Here is a 22,767-nt window from a genome sequence, read left to right on the forward strand (position 1 = left end):
TGGGATCAGTTAAGTCGAGAATTTTGTGAAAAATTCGCCGGATGCATTCCTCTAGTGGTTAAATCGCGAAAGCTCTTTGAGTTAAAACAGAAAGAGAATGAACCCCTTCGAGAGTATGTCGACAATTTCAATAAGTTGTGTACCCGCATTGTTGATGTGGATTTCTCCATGGCAGTAGAAGCGCTGGTGAAAAACACAACATGTAAAAGCTTACAAGAGGATTTAATCAGAAATAAACCGAGGAATATGGCAGAGCTGATAGAAAGATGCAAGGATTTCATGGAGGTTGATGACATCCACAAAGAGTCTGTATCTCCACCCAAGAGAGACAAAGGCGAATCTCGTAGACGGGACAAGGAAAAGCTCCTTGATTCGTCATCCCGAGGTAGGCAAAGAGGATCTAGGAACAAATCCGCATACATACTGTCGTTTACACTGTTAAATGCCTCCAAGAGTGAAGTGCTAATCTGGATAGAGAAAAGCCAGCACAAGCGGAGCATTTCATACCCCGAACCAAAAGGAGGGGAGTACACCAACACGGGGAAAAATCCCAAAAATTATTGCAAGTACCACCGGAGGAATGGTCATGAGACGGATGCATGCTGGGAGTTGGCCAGGGAGATAGAAAGGCTTATCGAAAGGGGAAAGTTGGACAGGTTCGTCCAAAATGATAACAAGAAAGGAGACGGTGATAAACCAAGAGATGATCTGAGAAAGAAGGCGAAAGGAGTCATTAATGTCATAGCGGGCGAACCAGGATATCAACATGCACTAAAGAAGACAAAAACCACTACTCTTGACAGGATGTCACTCAACCGCCCTTTCGCGGATGTAGGCCCAGAGGTTCCTCCTCACGCAGATGCTTTGGTCATCACTATGATGGTGGAGGGATGGGAAATGAAAAGAGTAATGATCGACACTGGCAGTTCATGCAACGTCATTACAAGAGGGGCATTCGCCAAGCTCAAGATCGATCCTATCTAGGTGGAGACCACCATCGTAGACATCCTGGGAGTAACAGGACACACAATCTAGACAAAAGGGCAGGTAATGTTGGAATGTGAGTTGGCAGATGAAGATCAAGTTTGGAAGGGAGATCTGGAGTTCTCCATTATGGATGGTCAGTTGGCTTATAATGTCATCTTGGGACGACCTTTCATCTCAGAGGCGGCTGCTCTCATATCCATTTGCCATTTAGCCATGTACATCCCTACTGCCAAGGGAGGAGTAATGGTCAAAGGGAATCAAAAAGTTGCTCAGGAGACATATTCGGTATCATTGATGATTCGCCCACAGTCTAAGGATGATGAAGAGGAGGAACTTGTCACAATGGCCCTGGGAGATACAGAGATTTTCTTATGACAAATGGAAAGCAGCACTAGTACAGAAATAGCCTATAGCTACGCCTTATTAGCTACAGTTGTCTATAAGAACCGTAGTTAAAAGTTATTAGAGTCGGTTATTGGAAAAAACCGACTCTAATAAGAGTTTATTAGAATTGGTTATTTTCAATAACCGACTCTAAATGTTATTTTTAAGTACAAATGCTAATGGCCCAACTAATAGGGTCAGTCTAAATTGAACCGACGCCAATTAGGCTCATTAGCATCGGTTCAATGACAATCTTTAGAGTCGGTTTATTTAAAACCGACTCTAAAGCCCTTATATAAATATAAAACATTGTATTTCCACACTTCTTTGCGCGAGCCCCTCTCTCTCTCCTTTTTTTTTCTTCTTCTTCTTACCCTAAAATCGTCTGTACTCGTTCATGTTCGTTGGAGTTCGAGTTCCTGTTGGTGTTCTTTGGAGTTCGAATGCGTGTTTGGTGGATTCGAGTTCGTTTTGGTGTTCTTTGGAGTTCGAGTTCATCTTTCACTATTTGGAGCTCCTGTTCGATTTCGGAGGCAGGTTAGATTTTTATTGATGGGATTTTGATTTCTTATGCTTATCTCCCAGCACAACTGGTACACTTATTTTAATTTCACTATTTGGACTTCGTGTTCGATTGCACAACTGGTAAATAGACTTAACATTTAGGGTTTCCTGTTTGAAAAAAAAACGCAGAGCCTGAAGAATGAAATTGATAGAATCAAGAAAGAGAATGGCAACATGGAGATTGAGCTCAGGTAAATCTTTCTTTCACTAATATGTTGTTCATTGGAGCGATAAAAAAACGCCTTCTTTCCCCTCAAGTAAGGTCTCGCGTTCGAGTTTTGTATATTTTTTAGGCACTTGAAAGGGTTAGATATGGGTTCCATGCACTGCTTGGAGCTCATGGACACAGAAAGAAGCCTTGAACAAGGCCTTGATGGTGTCTTTAACCAAAGGGTTAGCTTAATTAGCACCCTAATCTTAATTAATGTTCTACTAATTAAAGTTGTAGTTTTTTGAATAATTCCCTTTTTCTTCTTCTTGTGACAGATTGTGCTCCGCAGGATAATGGATGAAAATGTATGTATAAATATTTAAATCAGTCCATTTTATTTTTATTCTTTAGCTATTGATTAACAATCTTATGAATTTTATGTTCCAATTTTTTATTTTTCAGGTTGAAAATTTGGAGGAAGAAAATAATCGTCTCATCTTTGAACTGGTATAGTCTCTCATTCTTTCTTCATTTTATATTCTGTGTATATTAATGGTGAATTCAAGGAACAATGAGTTGCCTGGAGGATTTAAGCATTGTTAATTAAATATAGTTTGGCACACACATGGAGTTAAAAGAAAGAAAAAGAAAAATTGGTGATTAATTTCTAATGATTGGTTGATAATTTGGAAATGCAGCAACAAAAAGGAGATGGGTGTGGAAAAAATGATGGAAAATCAAAATCCATATTATCAATATCAAGTGAATGTGAAAGAGTACAATTCACCACCTATGGCTGTGCCTTTTGCCTTTCGTATTCAGCTAACTTGCGAGAAAGGATGTGACCATTTACTTTCACCATTTGGGTTATCACTTCTAAGGTTATGTATTCATTATGTTCTGATTCTGAACCACCATTGAAAATTATGGTCACCAACCAAATATATATATATATACATGCCTACTTGTGTGCTTTTAATGTCACTGTGACTATGATTATGTCACTGAAATTTACTTTCTGACAAGTGACATTCAAATGTGTTAGTTACAAAGTAGAGGGAATAATATTTAATCTCATATCATTAAGGACCATGTGTCTAAACTAAGCGAAAGTTGTTGTGTGTGCTACATAAAGCTTAAAAGTACCTAAATGCAATGGATACAGAGGGAATAATATTTAATCTGATATCATTAAGCAGTGTGTAGTGATATGTATGGTTTCTTCATAATGTGTCCTGGACCTTTAGATGTTGAGTAAAAATGTGAAATCATCCGAAGAAACGTCACACAAAACCAGGGATTGTGCTTGTTGTTTCTCCCTTGATAGGTATTTCTGTTTTTCTTTCTGGTTGGCTTTTTAAGGAATTAGGAGACCGGCACTAACTTTTTCTTTCATTTTCATTTTGCAGCCTCGATGGTAAGTGTTACAGAATACACAGGATTACTTTCATTATCATCATCTTCGTCTTCATCTTTTTCCTTTCCTCTGAATATGATACTATGATGTTTTCTTGTTTTCTTTTGAATCGGGAAAACCAGGTGATGGCATTGAAGGAGTAGGGAATAGCTGCAGAATTTCTTTCCTCAACCCAAACTTCAAACGTCAAAAAATAAAGTGAGCTGTTAAAGTTTCTTAATCATATTTTGATTTGTATTATTTGACTGGCAGTTTTATCTTTATGTATGTAGTCCTTAACTTTGTAATTTTGTGCATTTCTTTAACTCTAGTTACATTCTTCATTATGCGTCCCACTCCCCTGCAATCTGATGTTTACTCTGAACTTGACTATGTCTAGGGCTAGTATGAATCGGCTCAACTGTTTGGCGGGTGGATCGAGGCATGATGGCGGGTCTCCCACCGGTTTGACTATGGATCTCGTGTGGCAGAACCTAGGTGATCCGCCATCCGGATGTCTCGCTTGATACGCCATTGCTTCTCAGGTTGTTCCGATACGTGGTCGTTTTGGTAAATATCCTCTTTGATCCCTTAGATAATATCCCGATGTTATCAGGTTCATATCACCTAAGCCTCCAAACCCAAACCCAAAGTTGCCTATAAATTAGTGTGTCTTCACCCAAAATGAACAAACAAAGCCAAATAAAAACATTTCCAAAAACATCAAAATGAAGAGAAATTATTTCAACCTTGCAGTTTCACTGATCTTGTTGGTTTTATCTCGTAAGTCTTTTATTTTTACTATTTTATTTAGGTTAGGTTTTTTATTCTGTAAATGGTGTGAATAATCTGTTGTTGTCGGTGAATAGTAGGCATAATTGATGGAATAGAATCGAAGGAGTTGAAGGAAAATGAAGGAGTAGACATAAATACGGATTGTAATTGGGATGTTGAGTGCAAGCTGTTTTGTGGTGCACTTAACTGCAAGAGTGTTTATTGTTTGAATGGCAAATGCCAATGTGTGTTTTCTCAGTTTCGGATTCAACTTACTCTTCCTTGTAATCCTTCTCATGTTTAACCTCTCATTATTGTAATATTTACCTATTTTAATAAATTAATCCCAATAAGACCACCAATTTCAATTGTTTCATTCAAAATAATTAGAATCGATACATCATTAAATCCTTAATTTTTAGAATTGAGTCCTTGATCATTAACAAGTGACTCTTAGTGAAAGATTTAAGGGTTAAGGAGCAAAAATACCCCTAACATTTAGGGCCAGGAGCAATTTTACCCCTAACGTCTAAAATGGTGCAATTTTACTCCTAACGTTGGAAGCCAAGAGCAATTTTACCCCTAACGTTAATAAGTTGGGTCAATTTGAGAAATAATTCATCAAACTATCTTCTCGGTCATGAATCTTGTTATCTACACTTTATATATGTGTTATTTTATTAGTAACAAATCACAAACATTCGTTGTGATGTGAAAAAAATAAAAAAGATAAAAAAAATATACTGTCTTTTTGTACGGATTAGACAAAAAATCAAAAAATCCACCGAATTTATAAATATTAATTTCAAATTCTATTATTAAATTATAAAAAACATGAAATCTTTTTTTAGAACGAATTATTATGCAATTGGTGTAGAATAATGAACAAAAATATCTGCATTTTATAATAGTGTCTGAAATTGATCCAATTTATCAACGTTAGGGGTAAAATTGCTTTTGGCTTCCAACATTAGGGGTAAAATTGCATCATTTTAGACGTTAATGGTAAAATTGCTCCTGACCCAAAATGTTAGGGGTATTTTTGCACCTTAACCCAAGATTTAATGTATGCAAAAGTTATATCACTTGTCAAAATGAAAGGTTTTCTGTCCTGCGTGATTCATGATAAGGGGCGTAGATAGGGGGGCCTGGGGCCCGGCCCCTCCGGCTGCCGGAACCATCTTGACCCCGGATGGTTTCGCCCCCTGTTGCAAAAAAAAAAAAAAAAAAAATCATCGAGTATTGAATTAGCCTCCTAAAATGCCCCCTAAACGTGTGTTAGGTTTGTCCAAAATTTAATATTTTGGACTTATTAGGTACTGATTAAATCCAAATTTCTAATTTTTTTTTAATGTTAGGCCTATCTAAATCGAAATTTTTATTTTTTTGGCCTGTTATTAGGTGTCTATAAATCCAAATATTTAATTTTTCTTGGCCTGTTAGCCTCTTTAAATCCAATTTTCTAAATTTTTTGCCTGATAGACCTTCCTAGATCTAAATTTTTAATTTTTTGACCTGATAGGTGTCCTTAAATCCAAATTATTAATTATTATTTTTGTCTGCTAAGCAATCTGAAATCAATTTTTTAAAAAAATTTACCTGTTCAGCGCTCCCTAAATCCAAATTTTTTTTACATGTTAGGACTATTAAACTAAATCTAGCGTAATTTTGAGAAATTGTACATTAATACTTAAAACTTGGTTCTTGACCATTCAAATAATAACACGCATATATACAAAAGCAAATTGAACAAGTTTGATTTAGCAAAAATAAATAAAAAATACGGACGCATATATTCGCCATTGTTCATGATCCTTGAGTATACTATTGTTTCAAGTAAAGAGTAGGCATCTTGGTAAGCCATCATTATAGCAATTAGATGATAGCAGAACTACTTAACTGATACAAAATAGAAAAGATAAATTCTGCAATCAAAATTGGATATCAAATGAAACTTGTGGATCATATTGAAAGTTATGCTTTACAAACTTGAACACAACCAATCAAGTGGCCGATGCATTGTCAAACGTCGGCCGTAATGCGTCTGCATCGACGTGGTGGGATGTTATTCCGTCTTTTTGCTTTTTATTGTAATTCTGGTGGATGTATGTCTATCGCTTAACATTGATTCTGGGTACGAGTGTTTCTATAGGGAGTGCCAACCTAGTTGGGATGTCTGTCGGACTATCAGCTTTTTAATCAAAAAAACCATTTTCTAGTTAAATTCATCGTATGAAAACTGGTCATCAACGTACGGAATTATAATAGTTTATCTCCTAACATTTCCAAGTAAGATCAATTTTATAATTTGTCAAAAGAAAATTTGAACATGCTAATTCGACAGTTATTTGACATGCTATTTGATTGATAGTCAAATCGGACGTTCCAAACAAATATACTAATGAATTGAAGAGATTTCGTTTATTTTAGCATGTTGTTTGTAATGCGTTAGTAACACAATGAGTATTTTAGACATTTTGATAAAAAAAAATTAGTCTTTATATTTTGACAAAACACACTGTTTAGTCCCTGTATTTTCAAAAACACATGGTAAGGTCTCTAACTTTTTTTCTCAATGAACTGTTTAGTCCTTCCTTCTGTTTGTTAGATTTTTTTTACCGTTTATGACTTCGAAAATGACTAAATTACCCGTTACTATTTACCTTCAAACTTCAGAAGAGGAAATCCAATTTAGAAGAAGAAGATATTTGTATGGAGAACGATAAAAAGAACAGACTCAATGCTTACAAATTTGAACGATTAAGAAGAAAATCAAGAAAAAGAACACTCAAAGTTGATTTCAGATGCATTAGAGTTTAAATGAAAGGAAAAAAAAAGAAGAACGCAAATCCAAATTGACTAACAGAATCTTCATGAGAGTATAACGGCAGAGACTAAATAGTTCACCGAGAAAACATTAGGGACTAAACAGTTCACTGAGAAAAATGTTAGGAACTTTACCGTGTGTTTTTGAAAATACAGGGACTAAACAGTGTGTTTTGTCAAAATACAGGGACTAATAAATTAGTTAGCCAAAAATTTATGATTAAGTTACATGTGGAGGATTTAATTGTTGATATTTAACGTATTAAACATTTTAAACATAATTAATTAATGTTTAGAAAGTCCAACGTAGAAATAGAATAAGGGAAAATTACAAAATTGGGTCAAATGGGAAGCCCATTTACATATTTAACCCATTTACTCAATCTACTACATATCTAGACTGATTTTGTGTGACTTTTCCATAATACCCTCAATATTTACGCGCGTCTCGCCCCGTCCCATCTGACTTCGCAGATTCCATATTATGCGAAGCATGCGAAGCTCATGTTTGGATTTACTTAATGAATTTAGTTCGCATATGCGAAGCCTGCGAAGCTGAAGTTTGTTTTACTTGATGAATTTAGTTCGCATATGCAAAGGCTGAATATGTTTTGGAGCTAATTCGCGAAGTGGTATATAACAAAAAATGGCAAATTGATAGGGGTATTTTACCCCTATCTTTTAGCATGATTTACGGTTTAATTTTAGAAGAAATAAATAAGTTTAATTGTAAAAATAGAGTGTTTTTAATAAAATAGCAAAATAAGAATAAAGTCTGTGCTTCTAGCTAATTTTCCTCGTTTTTGATTAGTTTAGGAAATAAAAACGTCAAGCTAACTCGGCTCGCAAGATTTGTATTTCAGGTACGAGAAAGGAGCAAAAATCCACTCCACACGCTTGGGCGTATCATCCCTTACGTGGGGCGTAAAACACGGTATCAGAAATAATTGTCTTATCCACAGACACCACGTAGAACTGACTCAGCATACACATGGCGTATGCCACCCTACGCGGGGCGTATGACACATGTCGGAAATAATTGGCCTAATCCTGAAAGTCAGACTGCATTCTCTCCCGGAGTCAACTCTCCATACGCGGGGCGTATCATACTTTACGCGGGGCGTACTTCAGCTACGCACGGCGTAAAAGTTCCAATTCAAACAATAAAACTTCAGAGACTCAAACACGCGGGGCGTACTTCAGCTATGTAGGGCGTGTTTGAAACAATTAGACATAGAATTGGTCCACATGCAGGAGATTTCTGACGGAATGGGCATATACGCGGGGCGTGTATCACCATACGCGGGGCGTATTATGGGATTTCTGCACTCAATGATGTTGCTCCATACTTGCATCTTGTGAAGTTACATTTGTGTCCCTAGCTTGATGTATAAATAAGAGTGACTAGCACTCAATTAAAGGACCTTCAACATCACACCACACCTTACCTTGTACATAGCTACATCTTATTTCTTTTGATAGAATATATTCAGTTTATGTAATAAAACTCTCCCACCTCGAGAGCTTGTTCGGTTATTCCGGCATTCCATCAACGTTCCACTCCATCATTCATCACCAAACTCGAGAGTTCCACCTCCAAGTCCTAAGAGACGGCCTTGAGTCCGGTTGGCTAGTTCCGAGGGCCGATTCTTCCCTCTTCGCTTGCTAATTAGCTTGCACTCTTCCTATGTACTAGGCTTGGTTGTATTCTATATTTTTATTCTCCATATTTATAATATATGATTTGAAATTTCCGTTTTTATATACGTGCTGATGTTTATTGCTTGTTTTGATACTCATAATTGACTATTGTGTAGGGGAACGCGATTTCCGACGCCATTCAGGCTATCTTTAGGGATTCATATATGTGTTGCCTTACCGGAAGTGACAAACCGGAAACCGTAGGAATTGACACACCACGGAACTTACGGGCCCTAGTTTCTGATCCCCAGCATTAGACACGCCTTGACTAGGAACCACATAGTCTAAGCACTTCACGGTTCGGTCGAACTACACGTAGTCGTCTTTGCAAGAGTAAATCGCCAACCGAATATATTCGGAGTTATTGCATATTATATTTATAACTTATCGTCGCCCATATCATTCCGCGGAGTTTTCCGCTACATAAAACTGTCGCCAATAGTTTAGGAGTAGTTTGTAGTTGTGTCACACACCAATCCCAAAGTATACATCGCTTAGATAACGTATAAAATTGAGTCGTCTAATACTTGCAGTTATAAATCCCGTGGATTCGATACCCGGTCTTAACTGGATTATTACTTGATGCGACGAGGTACACTTGACCCTAAATAGTCGTTGCGTCTCGTAGAGTTAGAGCATTATAAAGATCACATCCACATTAGTAGCACATTCATCGCAATACACATTTAAGTCGTCATTAGAAAAGATCTACACTACTAGCGACACGCTATCAAGTTTTTGGCGCCGTTGCCGGGGATTTATAATTTCTTGCAATATTAGACAAAAACGTTTTATTGTTAGTTTAAGCATTTGTAAATATTACTTTCTCTTTTTATGAATAATTTATTTCGTTTTATGTTACTAATGATTTGTTTCATGGTATGATGCTTCATAGTCGTCATCGGTGGGACGACCGCATGGATGACGAATGCCCACACTCAACTTCGCAATTCGATGTGATAAACTCTTTGCTTAAAGATATTCATGAAGGATTATCTAACACGGAGATATATTTCAGGGATTTGGAAAATCTATTGGCCAGATTGAAGTCTCCGCTTGATTCCGCCGCGGACGAATCAATTCGAGATTCCAATTCGGTTCGTCAAAATGGGAAGCTCGAGTTAATTGAGTTTTCTCAAAAGGATTCCCCAAAGAATAAAAGTCATTTCAGTTGTGAAAACGGACATCGATGAGCCGGTTGTATGCGGACCCATGGAAATAAATCCAAAGCTAGAAGAGTCGGAGGTTCCTTCTACCTCGGAACATCTCGCTCCTTCTGAACTACCAAAGGAGGCAAAAAGGGAGCAAACTAAACTCTTCGATAATTTCTGTACATATAGTTTTTGGTTTTTGTCAAATTCTTTTGAAGCGAGCAATCTGTTTTGCAGGTACGAGTTGTTTATTCAAGAATTCGAATTCCTAACGCGAATGGAAGCATACACCTAGGAGGAAATTCAAAGTCGAGCTACTTCGACTCAAAACGTAGCACCGGTTTGAGTTTCTCGAACCACTTGTTTATATATATTATAAATGTTTTTCGACTTATTCTTATTTTTGTTTGTCTCTGCTTCTAGTATTTTTACGTATACCATTTTTACCCTCATTTTATTTTCCTTTGTATCCTCTTGCATAAATAAAAATAAGAAAAAAAAAACAAATCCCTTTTTAATCCAAAATTTTATGACACGCGGGGCGTACTCACCTATACGTCCCGCGTATCTACGTGTCTAATCCTCATTCACAATAAAAGACACGGTACGCGGGGCGTCTCTCCTACCACGCCCCGCGTACGCTTTAATTTTCGGCACTTTTTGAATAAACGCCACGTGGGAGGACACGCGGGACGTACCCTAAGGTACGCCTCGCGTATCCTCGGGGAGTTGTGAATTACAACTCCCCATGGCGACTTTCCTTCCCGCAAACTTCCCATCACTCCTCTTCCCCATACACCTTCTCCACTTCCACACTCCACCTTCATTTCCATCCAATCAACTTTCACCCTTTCAAATTCAAAACTCCCTCCACAATAAATTTTATATTAACTACCTCCTTTATTACAATTAAAATATTAAAAACAATTAATAAACATAAAAATCATAAAAACTCATAAAGCATAAAATTAAAAATTAGAAAACTGATCAAAAACCGAAAAAAAATCCGTCCACCTCCCCCTCTTACGCGGGGCGTATCCCCATATACGCCCCGCGTCCTCGCCCTTTTTTCCACCAAAAAGGGGCAGGAGGTGCGATACGCGAGGCGTGCCCCCTTTCACGTCCCGCGTACCGCACCATTTCTCACGAAAAATAAGCTCGGGGGGAGGGATACGCATGGCGTGGCCCCTTCACGCCTCGCGTACCCCTCTAGGGATCCGAGCTTTGCTTGGATTTCCCACTTTTCCCTTATTTAAACCCCTCTTCTCCCTCTTTTTCTCACTCACACAACCTACCTACACTCTCTACCCCTCACCCAATCCTTCTCCATTCCTCATTATCACCATGGTTAGGCGAAAGAACACCGCCGACATGCGTCCCCCTAGGGCCACTCGTGCCCGTACCGGCTCCGTCCAAAATCAACAACCACCATCACCCAACCGGGAGGAAACACCCCCACTTACCCGCCAACACCGGGCTCCTTTTCACCTTCTCACCAAAGAGGAAGCCCACAATTATCAAACACTCTCCGCCGCTCACATCATGGAGCTCCCGTACATCCAACGGAGCACACTCGATCACTACAATGTTGGCGGCATTTTTGAGGCTCGTCTTCGTTCCCTTGGGTGGTACGAGCATTTTTGTAACCGCCAACTCGTCTACCCATCCTTGGTAATCGAGTTCTACACCACCATCAACTCCAACAATGTCCCCGGTGCCGCCCTCTTCCACTTCCGCCTCCACAACCAACCCTTTTCCATTTACACCCAATGGGTCCGCAACCACTTCACCCACCAAGCGGGGGGCGGCATCGCCCATTGGCCCGAGGAGGCCTCCGCTCATGAGTTTTGGACCTCCATCACCGGGTCCGAAAGCTATGATGTCTCAAATCTCCGCCCATCGCTCATCCGTGACCCGATCCTCCGACTTCTCCACCGCTTCATTTCCTTCTATTTTTCGGGGAAGTCCGAGTCCACAAAGGTCAACAAAGACGAACTCTTGGCACTCTACTGTTGTGCCAACGGCCTCGCCTACGACCTTTCCTTCCTTGTAGCCATCCAACTCCATCACATCCCCACCCCGAAAACGTGGTAAAATCGGGTTGGGCCACCTCGTCACCATTTTCGCCACTTCCGCTCTAGGCGCGGCTGCCCTTGAGCATCTCGCAAGTCTTTCCTCCCGGCCCGTAGACAAAAATGCTTTTAGGTCCCTTAACCGCCCCACTTCGGGTCCGGGAGAGACTTCCGGAGCGGCTCATGCAAACGAGGAAGGGGATTCAGATTCGGATTTGGGCCTCAATTTCAGTCCTCCGCCTAACCATGACTTCAATTCCATCTATGCTCGGTTGGATATCTTGGAGGATAACCAATGTCGGGATCGGGTTCATTATGACTCCCAATTCGCCACCCTCAACACCCGCTTCGACACCATTGAGGCGCAACATGTGAGGACCGGGCCCATATCGACACTCGTTTCGATGCTCTCACCGCTTCCTTCACCTCCTACTTCAACCTCCATGGCAATCCACCTCCACCTCAACCATAGTTCCATTTCTTTTTGTGTTTTCCATTTTTATATTCTCTTTTGATGTTTTTGTTGTTATTTTTGATGTACTATCTTTTTATTTCCTTATATCAGTAATTTCCGTTTATGTTTCGTACTATTTTTGCGTTTATTTTTGCTGTTTATAATAAATCCATGCAGGGCGTACCCCATTGTACGCCCCGCGTACCCTTTATTTTCATACACAAAAAAACGCTGAAACTCAAACACGCGGGGTGCCTTCTTCTTGCGCCCCGCGTATTTGAGTCTCTTCCCAAAAACAACACACAACACACTGTTTACGCGAGGCGCCCCCCTGGGCACGCCTCGCATAGAGCACCTGAAGCTAAGGGTCTTCTTTCCCTTCCTTAGCTTTATTTTTGTTTTTGTTTTAGTTTCTTTTTGCGACGCCTTTGGAATAGGCGTCATTTTAAATAACGCGGAGGGACGTGCAACCCCGCACTTAACGTTTGTCTTGCACTACCAAAAACAAAAATAAAAATTTAATAACAACAAAATAATTAAACTAATTTATTGACTCTTTTAAATTCTCCCGACACACTATTCCTCCTTCGGAAATTAATTAAAGTTCCGTTATTTGTCATCAAAAATAAAAGCGTCAGAACGCAAAGGAGTGATTCAAATAAGAGATTTTAGTCTTGATTTTGAAATTAAGGAATTTGTGCAAAGCTTAGATTAGTACTAAACTAAGACATTGAGTCTTAACCCAAATGTTATCTCCATAATAAACTTTAAAAAGGCAATAAAAACGGGATAATTGAGAATTTAGCGAAGACTCGATGGTACACAATTTAAACCCGAATCTTTTGTGAGGTATTTTGAGCCAAAAAGAGTTCGTACGAGAACTCTAATTCTTTCACAACCTTTCGAGAGCTTTGACTTCTCTCGGCTCATAGAATTTGCATCTAATACCGGGTTAAGTACACTTATTTTTGGTAAAAAGGCTATAGATGATAAACCGAACCCACTTAGGCTAATTTTTCGTAATTTATTTTTCTCGTTTTTATTAAACATTAGGAAACACCTTCGAGCCTATTAACCAACTTTTTTGTTAATACCCTTTTTAACATTTAACCCTTTTTCCGCTTATTCGAATACCGAAAAAATCAATTTGCACCCAAATATCACTCAATAAGTCACGGCCTTAGCAAATGAGCACCATAAGCTTTCAAAATATTGTTTTTGTGCCTCTATCAAAACAAAGGATACAATAAAAGTAAAAAGGCATTCTCAAGCTCCACTCGAGCAATTTTGAAGTATATCTTGTAAAAATCGCTAAGGCCAAAGCAAAATCCGGTGCAATCATAAAACGGTAATTTGAACTCGAGTTTCCCTAAACTAACCACTGAAAAAAAAAGCCACCCACATTACAACCCCCCTCCGGGTTCATTTTTAATGTTGCTTAACCATATTTTAGGAGGAAAAACCCGGATGAAAATGCAAATTCAACATGATCTCGAGTAAGTGTAAAGAAGAGTGATAAAACACCGACCCACCTAAAATTGAGCATAAGAGCGAAATCCCTTAGTGAGGTACTATCGGGTTCTCAAAAGATAATAAGCCCCCGTTAATATTGCCTATTAATCTTGATCATGGGGGTTTCAAACAAGTTTTGTACTCAATTGTTGGCGTAGGTACTTACCGAACCCTTTGCATAAAACCGTAACTTTGAAATCACGCACTTGGCAAAACCAACCTTCGGTTTGTTTCTTAATTTTCTCAATCCCTTGTCTTTCGATTTCTTTTACTTGAGGACAAGTAAAACTTTAAAGTCCGAGGAGGTTTGATAGGGGTATTTTACCCCTATCTTTTAGCGTGATTTACGGTTTAATTTTAGAAGAAATAAATAAGTTTAATTGCAAAAATAGAGTGTTTTTAATAAAATAGCAAAATAAGAATAAAGTTTGTGCTTCTAGCTAATTTTCCTCGTTTTTGATTAGTTTAGGAAATAAAAACATCAAGCTAACTCGGCTCGCAAGATTTGTATTTCAGGTACGAGAAAGGAGCAAAAATCCACTCCACACATGGGGCGTATCATCCCTTACGCGGGGCGTAAAACACGGTGTCAGAAATAATTGCCTTATCCGCAGACACCACGTAGAACTGACTCAGCATACGCAGGGCGTATGCCACCCTACGCGGGGCGTATGACACATGTCGGAAATAATTGGCCTAATCCTGAAAGTCATACTGCATTGTCTCCTGGAGTCAACTCTCCATACGCGGGGCGTATCATACTTTATGCGGGGCGTACTTCAGCTACGCACGGCGTAAAAGCTCCAATTCAAACAATAAAACTTCAGAGACTCAAACACGAGGGGCGTACTTCAGTTACGCAGAGCGTGTTTGAAACAATTAGACATAGAATTGGTCCACATGCAGGAGATTTCTGACGGAATGGGCATATACGCGGGGCGTGTATCACCATACGCGGGGCGTATTATGGGATTTCTGCACTCAATGATGTTGCTCCATACTTGCATCTTGTGAAGTTACATTTGTGTCCCTAGCTTGATGTATAAATAAGAGTGACTAGCACTCAATTAAAGGACCTTGAACATCACACCACACCTTACCTTGTACATAGCTACATCTTATTTCTTTTGATAGAATATATTCAGTTTATGTAATAAAACTCTCCCACCTCGAGAGCTTGTTCGGTTATTCCGGCATTCCATCAATGTTTCGCTCCATCATTCGTCACCAAGCTCGAGAGTTCCACCTCCAAGTCCTAAGAGACGGCCTTGAGTCCGGTTGGCTAGTTCCGAGGGCCGATTCTTCCCTCTTCGCTTGCTAATTAGCTTGCACTCTTCCTATGTACTAGGCTTGGTTGTATTCTATATTTTTATTCTCCATATTTATAATATATGATTTGCAATTTCTGTTTTTATATACGTGTTGATATTTATTGCTTGTTTTGATACTCATAATTGACTATTGTGTAGGGGAACACGATTTCCGATGCCATTCAGGCTATCTTTAGGGATTCATATAGGTGTTGCCTTACCGGAAGTGACAAACCGGAAACCGTAGGAATTGACACACCACGGAACTTACGAGCCCTAGTTTCTGATCCCCAGCATTAGACACGCCTTGACTAGGAACCACGTAGTCTAAGCACTTCACGGGTCGGTCGAACTACACTTAGTCGTCTTTGCAAGAGTAAATCGCCAACCGAATATATTCGGAGTTATTGCATATTATATTTATAACTTATCGTCGCCCATATCATTCAGTGGAGTTTTCCGCTACATAAACCTGTGTCGCCAATAGTTTAGGAGTAGTTTGTAGTTGTGTCACACACCAATCCCAAAGTATACATCGCTTAGATAACATATAAAACCGAGTCGTCTAATACTTGCAGTTATAAATCCCGTGGATTCGATACCCGGTCTTAACCGGATTATTACTTGATACGAAGGGGTACACTTGCCCCTAAGTAGTCATTGTGTCTAGTAGAGTTAGAGCATTAGAAAGATCACATCCACATTAGTAGCACATTCATCGCAATACACATTTAAGTCGTCATTAGAAAAGCTCTACACTACTAGCGACACGCTATCACAAATAACAACGGATTCTAACATTAAAATCATAATATTATCAAAATTTACAACAAGATTGCCACAATAACAACATTCAAATCATAACATTATTAAAATTTACAACAAGATTGCCACAATAAACTCCTAACAAATCACTTCAAAGTGAACCTAATTAATCCGGTACCAATTTTGAAAAGGATGAGTAATCTTGGTATGCACCATGAGACACATCCATCCCAAAAGGTCTGGACTTCCATTTCTCATCCTAAAATCCAGACCTTTTGGGATGAGAAATGGAAGTCCATACCTTTTGGGATGGACGTGTCTCATGGTGCACACCAAGATTACCCATCCTCTTCAAAATTGGTACCGGATTAGTTAGGTTCACTTTGAACATTGGCACCATGGGATGGACGTGTCCCATGGTGCACCCTAAGATTGGCACAATCTCTCCTAACTAACCACTTTAGGAGTGAATGTGTCAATCTCGAGGGAAGTTAATCCCTATACAGGAAGGAAAACCATCTCCCCTGCAGCCAAGTACGCCGCCTTCCAAAAAGGGATGTTACGTATTCAACCACCTTCAGAAAAAATGAATCGTGTTAGGCAGGGAAAAAGACGATTTGGCTTCGCGAAATGAAGATTAGCGAAACATGTGAATGTATATGTGCAGGGAAAGAGGTGATTTTTCTTTGCTAATCGATTTTTTCGCGAGGTATGCGAGGTCTGAAATGTGACGATCTACTTCGTGAATCGATGCTTTCGCGAAGTCTGCAAGGACTGAAACGTGAGGATCTATTCGCAGACTTCGCGAATTAATCAATTCGCGAGGTAGATCCAAACGTTTCAGGCTCTTTCTCTTCGCAGATCTTCGCGAAATCATCGATTCGCGAAGTAGATCGTCACTTTCCAAACTATTTCTCTTTGCAAAGCTTTGCGAAACCATCGATTGCGAAGTGTATTCATGAAAAAACGCAGAAAAAACAACAGATTCTTACATTTTTCGCCCCTTTCACCCCCAAAAGCGACAATAACAATATGATAACATGGGAAAAACGAACGAAATAACGTAGAATAACCATTTCTTTGATGGTAACAAGAAAAAAGAAACCAAGTCACGAACAGGAAGATGAAGAACTATGGCTTCGTTTTCTAGGGTTAGGAAGTTGCAGAATCAAGAGATGAAGAGAGGAAAAAGAGAAATTCATTGTGATTTGGCGAAATGGAGCACATTTCGTGCAATTTAAAGGAAGAAAGGAAGATCAAAATTCTTGAAATCATTAATGCAGGAGCCATGTTTTCGCGTAACCAAGGAGATAGGGGAGCGGCCATTCACGAGCGGTGGGAAGTGGGAAGGTTAGGGGTATTATGGGAACGTCACACAATATCAGTGTAGATATGTAGTAGATTGAGTAAATGGGTTAAATATGTAAATGAACCTCCCATTTGACCCAATTTTATAATTTTCCCATAGAATAATGGGTAAATTACATAAAACTCAAGAAATGGTTGATTTATTACAAATGACTCACAGTCATGAAAAATAATACAACTTTGTCATATTTTATTAAACATATACAACTTTTACCAAATTTGAAATATAGAAACTGAAACGACCATGTCAGTTTCTTTTTTTTTTTGGAAAACTATTTCTTTCTTTCAATTAAATAATAAACTAAGTATTAACTTCAGTTAACTATAATTTGACAAAACAAAAATTAATTCAATGACATTTTAATATAATGACAAAAGACAAATTTATGGAATAGTTAACTGTAATAAAAATTTGAGAGTTGATTTATTGCGTAAATTCCTCTAGAATAATAATCAAATCAAACAGATATGTTCAAATTTTGGGTTAAGTAGGTATAAATGTTTGAAAATATTTTAGAGATGAATGCTTACATTTATAGTAAGGATAAATATATATATATATATATATATATTTCCAAAAACAATAAAACAAATTTGTACCTTGTTCTCTCTCTTCTTTTCTTTTTGAACAGTTATCCTCTCTCCAATATATATATATATATATATATATATATATATATATATATATATATTATTTTTATTGGTTTATTCAATAAAAAAACCGAATATTGTGAATTTTTTTTATAGAAAAAATATTGTGAATTTAAAACAATATTTAAAGCAAATACGGGCGTTTAGTATACTATTAGGATAGGGATAGGAATAAAGGTTGTGATAGACATAAAAATAAATGGTTGGAATAAGGATAAAATATGATAATCGAGAATTATTATTCAATGTTTGGTATGTTGGATAGGGATAGATATAAAATAATACATTTTACTATTTTAACCCAACTTGTCAATGTTAGGAGTAAAATTGCTTTTGGCCGCCAATGTTAGGGGTATAAATGCACCATTTTAAACGTTAAGGGAAAAATTACTCCTAGCTATAAATATTATGGGTATTTTTTGCACCTTATTCTATTATAAAATAAATAAAGTATTACACAAATCAATAAAATTAATCTATATAAAAAATAAAAAATTTTATTTAACGCAACAAACCTTTATTCTTCTGGTAATTATATTGTGAAAATATAAATAATGTTAAAGAATAAACATATTTTGTGGAAAAAATAAGGATAATTTTGTTAATAACAAATAACTACTAACAACTGTTTATGAAAAGCTCCAAATAAGAGCTTTTCGTGAAACGATTCAAAACGCTGCAGTTTCCAGAGAAAACGCTAAACGTTGCGGTTATACAAACCTAACCAAACGCTATATTTCCTGCGGTTTGGAGTGAAACGCTAAACGCTCATCCGAAAAACTAAAACAAACACCCACTTAAACTACATAACATTAATTTGAGGGATAAGATAGACTTTTCCATTCTATTAAAGTCGCAGGAGTTTATCTCACCTCCTTATCCCACCTCCCTCTTGGGTATAGATTTGACGGATGAGACTCATATCTCGCTCTTATTTCCCTAACTTATCTCTAAAACAAACATGGGATAACTCATCTCAAATTTTTTTATCCCTATCCCGTGTCTTTATCCCCTCTAACAAACACCCCGTATAAAACTCCCAAAACATAGACTTGCAGCCTGGTCATTTAATTACTTGTATGTTTAAGGGCACTTGGTTAAAGTATATAAGTGGGTGTTTGTTTACCAACTTTTCACCTCCTGTTTGTCTTTTACCGCTGAAAAGCAGTTTTTTTCCAGAGGTAACAGCAAACAGAAACAGCAACCACTATTTTATATTCAATTTATTTCATATATAAAATATATGGTTAGATGGGTCAAAAATTATCATTCAAACTATATTTTTAACTCTTTATATAATTTGTAAACAGTATTTTTATTATTATTTTCAAGTGTTTTCACTCATTTTTCTAATGAAAATTGTTCTATAATTACTATTTGTATCAATATTCTTAATATAATTTATAGCTAGTTGTTTTTAATATGCTGCTGATAAAAATGAAAAATATAAAAATGTATTTTTGAAAAATAAGAAAATAGTTCACATAAAAATAGAGAGTTGACTATAAATATGAGATACGTGAGGAATTTAATCATTTACCAAAAATTAAAGGATTTTAATCAGAATTTCTTAATATGTATTAAAATAAAAGGAAATTTTATAATTAGAAGATATGGAAAATATATATATATTTTTTTTAAAATTTGCGCAATGCGCTTACATTAAAGAAGAAAGAAAAATCTCCACCAAACCCGGATGTAATTCGAACCCATGACCTCCCAAGGCATAGGTAAGCTCTCAACAACTAGGCTAAGAGCTTCACCATAATATTAGGTTTTGGGTAAATAATTTATTAGTCCCCTACTTTTTACCTAACATACTGTTTAGTTCTCATATTTTGAAAAACACATTATAAGGTCCCTAGCTTTTGCCAAGATTAACCCTTTGGTCCTTTTGTCTAGTTTTTTTAGACTTGTAATCGGTGTATTTTATGGATATATATAAAATAACATAATAACATGGCCAACTTGTATTGTACTGTGGTTGTCCTAAAAGCTAAAATATGTTCGGTTAAAAATCCAAAAAAAAAAATAGATAAAATGACCACAATGTTAATATTGGCAAAAGATAGAGACCCTAAAATGTGATTTTCAAAATAGAAAGACTAAACAGTGTATTAGGTAAAAACTAGGAGACTAATAAATTATTTACCCTTAGGTTTTTCATGGTTTGGCCTATAAATTAGTGTGCCTTCTTCTCAAAATGAACAAACAAAGCCAAATCAAAACAATTTGAAAAACATGACAATGAAGAGAAATTATTTCAACATTGGTCTTTCACTGAGCTTGTTACTGGTTTTATCTTGTAAGTCTTTTATTTTTACTATTTTATTTAGTTTTGTTTTTTTCTATTAATTCGTCTGAGTAATTTGTTATTGGTGAATGTCAGGCATAATTGATGGAACTGAATCGAAAGAGTTGAAGGGAAAAGAAGGAATAAAGGTAAATAACAATTGCGAGTCGGATGAAGAGTGTCAGTCTATTTGTTCAGCATTCAAATGCAAGAGAGCATATTGTTTGATTACCAAATTTGAATGCGTATGTGAGGTTGCTAGTTTCAGATTCAACTTATTGTTCCTTGTATTCCATTTTAAGTTTAACCTCTCTCTCGCTATTTGTATTTCTTTCCATTTTCAATAAATTAATCCCAATAAGACTATTATTTTCTCCAGATTCATGTTCAACCAATTTCAATTGTTTCATTCATAATAATAAGGATAAAATGAAACTTGTGCATCATATTCAAACTAGTGATACTCTAAATAACAACTCCATAAATTGGTATGGAAAAAGGAAGAAAAATTAGATTCTCATTATAATCCACAATGATGCAGATTTCGATGCAGTGTATTAATTTGAAACAAGGAAAGGTACTCCAGAATTAGGAATGTTTTTTTTAGTTGAGATCGTTTAAGAGCTCTAATTTAAAGAGATCGGGAATGTTTTTTGAGATTAGATGTCACACCCGATCCAAAAACGTCATCGGGTATGAAGGGAAAATAAGGTAACGAACTTTTAACAGTCTAAAAGCCCAACATATTTTCTAATATATAAAAATTTATTTGGACTACCTAAAGTTTTATTAATTATTTGGCTTGGACTCGATAATTCTATCAAGCTTCCTGCGTATCCCGAACATCTTTTAATATTTAAACCGGGAATCAAATCCACGTAGTTCTACCTATTTTAGGTAGTTCTCTTTAACTTATTTACACACTGATAAAATTAATAGATTTCATTTTATCGCTACTACTATTCATAATATATTTAGCATCCCGATCTACGAATTCAGACTCATCAATTTTTAACATATTAAAAACTTAATTAATTTCCTAATAACTTAACTTAATTTCGGAATAGACCAAAAACGCTTATTCAGACCTTCTAAAATTTATTTATTATTTATTTAATATACGCGAATATTTTATCGATTCGACAATATAAAACTTAAACTTAAAAACCTTAAAATCACGTTATCAAATCAACCCAAATCACAGATAATTATCGATATCGTTATATCGGCATTTAATCAAAACAACTCGTAACCAATCAAATGTTTTATCAAACCAATTCGTAATCAATCAAACGTTTTATCAAACCAAATCCGTAATCAATGAAATGCTTTATCAAATCAGATTCGTAATCAATCAAACTCGTAATTAATCAAACGTAAAACCTTATATCAAAATCAACTCATAACCGAAGACATAAAACCTTATATCAAAATCAGCTCATATCCGAAAACATAAAACCTTATATCAAAATCAGCTCATATCCGAAAACATAAAACCTTATATCAAAATCAACTCATATCCGAAAACAGAAAACCTTATATCCATTCTAGAGTTTCTCCCCTTATGTATCAATCAATAACCACATTTATCACATAGTCGAGACGTCTCTTTAACATTGCCTAATCCCATATTGGTCTTACCCCACACTTCGCTGCCAATACCCGACTAGGTCTTTACACTGTGTACACAGGCCATGTCCCTCACTGAACATGGTCTTCAACTACCAAAACCACCGGTCCGGATTACTCTAGATGGATATAAAAATTCAGAAAATCATAATGTGCTCAAATTTCCTTTCACAATCAAACTTCCAATTCATTCAATAACCACAAAATCATCTGACCTCAATTAACTATTTTCGCAAAAATAATCACAATATTTAAAATCAAATATTCATTTAATAATATAACTAAAATAGTTAAAATATCATATAAAATCATTGATTCATAATTTAATCGAATTCCAAGAATTTAATAGCTCAAAATATTATATCGCTAAAAGTAAATATCCCTATCAGACTATTTTCGATCACCGAAACAAAAATTCTAAACCGAATTACTATTGGACTCGTTAAACCACGTTCAACTATTAAGCATATATTCGTCCTAACTTTATATTCAAATTATTCTACTATTTTATATTCAAATTATTGAACCAACTTTTATCATTAAATTTATATAAACTCTATTTAACAAATATTGGTATTAGTCCTTCTAGTTTGTAACTTATTTTAACTCGACTGTTTAAAGTCGCTTAAAAGTTAATCAAATAATCTTAAAACTAAATTTTACACCAAACACTTTTATCGGACTATTCTCGTTTGTCAACGAAACTATAACGTGTAAACTAAACTGATACCGTTGATTCCGACCGAAAGTTCAGTTAGACTCGTGACAGTACTACGAGT

The 22,767-nt window shown here is 36.6% G+C and overlaps 1 long non-coding RNA gene across 5 annotated transcripts; it reads left to right on the forward strand.

The window, feature by feature from the left end:
- Nucleotides 1-1,709: 1,709 nt before the first annotated feature.
- On the forward strand, nucleotides 1,710-4,612 carry LOC136210992 (uncharacterized). Of its 5 annotated transcripts, none has more exons than XR_010678272.1 (7): nucleotides 1,710-1,908; nucleotides 2,065-2,126; nucleotides 2,422-2,451; nucleotides 2,549-2,593; nucleotides 2,785-3,701; nucleotides 3,883-4,265; nucleotides 4,352-4,612. It is a non-coding gene; the product is annotated as an uncharacterized lncRNA (long non-coding RNA). The 5 variants fall into 5 exon arrangements; XR_010678274.1 differs by having other exon boundaries at nucleotides 4,355-4,612; XR_010678276.1 differs by having other exon boundaries at nucleotides 2,785-3,503; nucleotides 3,626-3,701; nucleotides 3,883-4,612.
- Nucleotides 4,613-22,767: the final 18,155 nt, after the last annotated feature.

This window comes from Euphorbia lathyris, chromosome 1, assembly GCF_963576675.1.
Source record: "Euphorbia lathyris chromosome 1, ddEupLath1.1, whole genome shotgun sequence".
NCBI lineage: Eukaryota > Viridiplantae > Streptophyta > Magnoliopsida > Malpighiales > Euphorbiaceae > Euphorbia > Euphorbia lathyris.